Here is a 3,924-nt window from a genome sequence, read left to right on the forward strand (position 1 = left end):
GGGAGCAGTGGGAAGCTGGATCAGGGGAGAGGAAGTAGAGAAGGTTGATAGATGATGAACCAGGGTCTCATTTAGACACTAGCTGAGGATTACGGGGATACTGGGCCCAGTGGGATTAGCTTTTAAATGGTCCTCCAAGCCTGCACTATTAGAGGCTTAATTATGCTAATTCTAATAATCATCAAATAGCTTCTATTTTCAAAAACCTGTGATGTGAAGCTCTGGAAAAGCTCTAGTAAAGCTCTTTATGAACACAATTTTATATCATTCTTATAATACTGCAGTAAGTAATATTCCCCTTTTACAGAAGAGGAAGCTGAGGCTTAGAGAGAGAAGTCATTTGCCCAAAACCAAGCAGCTAATAAGTGCCTAGTAATGTTCAGACTAGGTTTGTATGTCTCCAAATGCCAGGTTGCCTAGCAGCTGATCTGTGGTGACTGGGGCCAGTTCAGCTGGTCTGTCCTGGCTGTGGCCGTTGTGGCGCTGGCAGCATAAGGAGAGTCCTTGGAAACCTAGAGGTGTCCGTGATACACACCTATGCAACTCCAAGCCTCTGGCCAGAGCCCCTGCAACACTTCTGAATCACATTGCCCACATTGCCTGGAACCCGCATGGACTCTACTCATCTTCCACACAGGGCTGGGGTCCCAGAGAAATACATAAGCATGATTATATGTGGGAGAAACAGAGCTCTGTGAAATGTCTACCAAACAACCCAGATCTAGACTATGGGCCAGGTCAGGCTGTCCCAAAGAAATAGCGCTTGAGCCAAAAGTGAAGAATGAGCTAAAAACTGAAGTGGGCAGGGTGGGAAAGTCCTCGAAAAAGAATGGTGCAAAGGCTGGGTGGTTAGGGGGTGGGGGCACATGTGTATTTGAGGAACTGAAAAGAAGCTGGAGGGAACACAGGAGAAGGAAGAGTAATGCTAAATGATGATGGAAGGTAGGTAAGGGGAGGCCATTTAAGGAGTTGGCTCTTTATCCCAGGAGCAATGGGAAGTCAGAGGGTTTTAATGGGAGTGACATGGTAAGACGGGAGAAGGGCAGAGCTATGCAGTAAGATCAGTTAGGAGTTCCCGCAGGAGTCCAGATGAGAGGTACTAATAGTGTTTTGAAACATGGTGGTCAATGATGTGGACCAGCAACTAACTACCAACAGGTAGAAGAGTCCCTGGACCTCATCAGACTCAGCTTGGATGAGCGGATTTATGTGAAAATGAGAAATGACAGAGAGCCTTGAGGTAGATCACCTGCTCATGGTCAACATTTAAATATGGTATTAGAAGATATGGAAGAAACTGTGACTACAACAGAAATTGATGAAGAAACATATGAAGAGAGATAAAAATCAACAAAATGGCATGTTCCAATGCTCTTTGTGGAGAGATGGTGTTGTACTAGTTGCCCCTCCATGGAGAGTTGGCTGAAACAAATAATTTATCTTGCATGGAAATTAGAAGACTTTATATGAGTGTTTCTTTAAATGTAGAAGATATTGAAAAGAGAAACCTGCGTAAATTTTGATATTAAGAAATGAGTAAGGAATCTTCCACTCCTGAAATGAGTTGATTTGCAGATAACTCACAAATTCTTAAGTTAAATGGCACTTTTATTTTTCTCCAATCCTTCCAGTAAATGTGATCACCAAGATGCAGCCCTCTTTTTTAGGAGTTGATTTGCTCTACTGATTTTTCTCCCCCAGATAATTTCTGAATTTTTAAATTTAAATTAAATGTCTCCTTTTTCAATTTTTTTTAAATGCAAGAAAGAAGAGGAAGAAAAAAAAGGAGGTAATAATAGCTTGGACCAGCAAGGCATCAGTAGAGGTGAAGAGAAGGGGATAGAGGAAAGAGACGCTTTGGAGGTAAAATTAACGGGATTTGGTGATGGTTCCTAGGATTCTGGCTTGCCTGTTAGGTGGCAAATTCACTGAGACAGAGAACAGTGGAAAGGTTCACAGAGTGTGATCATGAGTTAGGTCTTGGACATGTTGGGATTGAAGTGCCATTGAGACACTGAGGTAGAGATGTTTACTAGCTAGTGGGCTAGGCTCCTGTTGGTCAGGAGCTTAGATAGGAAGTTCTCCAGGATGGAGACATAAAGGTGTGAATCATCACCAAATGGATTGCAATCAAAGTTGTAGGCATGGATGAGATCACCAGGGGAAAAGTCCACAGTGAGTGAAGGCAAAGGCCTAGGAATGGGCCTTGAAGAGCCTGAGTATTTAATGACTGAATGGAGGAGGATGGCCCTGCAAAGGAGATGGAGAAAGAGACCAACCAGGAGAATATGGTGCCAAAAGGGTCAAAGAAGCTAGTGTTTTAAGAATGAAGTAATCAGCCCAGCTGGCATGGCTCAATGGTTGAGCATCAACCTATGAACCAAGAGGTCATGGCTCAATTCCAAAAGATCTAACAGATGAAAACTGGGGGGGAAAATCCCATCCAATTTTGAGACATGGAAGTCATAGCTCAAACATCGTGTTTCAGGGGAGCTGTGAGAGGTGAAAGCCAAATCCAAATGAATGTTGGAGTGAGTAGGAATGCCATATAGCCAAGAGCGGGGAAGGAAGCTGAGAGGGTGGGATCCAGTGCTCAGAGAGGGAGGGGATTCTGGATAGAGTGAGGTGCCTAAGAAGCAGAGGGGCTCAGAATCAAGACGAGGCAGGAGCACTGGCCTGAGGTAGGAGGAGGGGTGCTTTCTTTAATGAATCGGGAGAGAGGACAGAGGTAGGGAGATGTGTGAATGTGCTAGTGGGTAACTGGGGGAGCTCCTGTCTAGTGGCTGAATCCTCTCTATAAAGGAAGGGCAAGTCACATGTGCCAGGGAGGAAATGGAGGTGTAAAGAGGATGGGGAAGGTTAGAAACAGCCATTGCAGAGAGTAGGGTTCCAAGCTGACTGGAGAAATGTGTCCAGGGCCCAGTTGCAGTCAATGGCTATGGATTATGGGAACATCAATCTGACCTGTGGAGTCACTTGGCTGCTGGCGCATGGCACTAAAAGGCAGACGGGGCTCATCTGCGGTTGGGGACTTGCCAGACAGATATGATCAAAAGGCAGAAAGGCAAAAGGGCTTGGGATATTGACAAGCAAATTATGAAAATGTTGGGCCTTGGCATCTAAGTTAGACAAACAAGAAGAAAAGGGAAAGAAGGAGAGAGCTGATACATTAGGAGAACACAGAGAGGTCAACGGGGAAGAAGCCTGAGGAGACTGAACAGTTACCTTGAGGGTGCATGAGTAAGGTGCGAGCAGCAAAGGCGTGGTTAGGGCTGGGACAAGGCCCAGTGTGTGATGGTAAGAATGAGGTGCCCAAGTGGCCCCTAGGAGATGGCCATGGTGATGAGGAGCTCAAGGTCTGCCTTCTCTGGCACGGAAGTAACCCAGGCACATGGCAGGAAGTAGCAAAGGCCACTGAGAAGTTCAATAAGCTGAAAACATACTAGTAAGCACAGTCATTGGATCTGGCAAAACAGGTGAATAGTCATTATGTCAAGAGCAATTTCAGTGGAGAGTTGGTCCCAAAAGCCGGTTGTAGTGGGCTGTGTGTGAGCAGGAGATGGAAGAGTGGAGGCTTCATCTATAAACAGCTCTTGGATTTGTTGTGAGAAGAGCAGAGAAATGTTCAGTCTCTCCCACTCGGGGGCGGGGGGTGGGGTGGGGGTGAGGGAGGGTCAGGGAAGCAGATTATTTTCTAGGATGAGAAAGAATTAAGAATAACGATGAGCCTATGGGAATGATATAGCGAAGGGGATGGGAGGGGTGAGGGGAGAGAAGCGAAGTCCTGGGGGAGCCAAAGCATCCTGGGATCAGTGCCCACTACTGCGGGGCACATCCTCCTGGGAAGCAGGAGGGAGATGGCGAGGAAGGCTAGGACGTGGGTGGTTTGGTAGTGGGGCATGAGGAAGCCCTCCCCTGGCAGCT

At 46.4% G+C, this 3,924-nt stretch overlaps 1 pseudogene; it reads left to right on the plus strand.

Moving 5' to 3' along the window:
* Positions 1 to 1,117: 1,117 nt before the first annotated feature.
* Positions 1,118 to 1,426, plus strand: LOC102771148 (annotated as a pseudogene).
* Positions 1,427 to 3,924: the final 2,498 nt, after the last annotated feature.

The sequence above is a fragment of the Myotis davidii genome, unplaced genomic scaffold, assembly GCF_000327345.1.
Source record: "Myotis davidii unplaced genomic scaffold, ASM32734v1 scaffold458, whole genome shotgun sequence".
NCBI lineage: Eukaryota > Metazoa > Chordata > Mammalia > Chiroptera > Vespertilionidae > Myotis > Myotis davidii.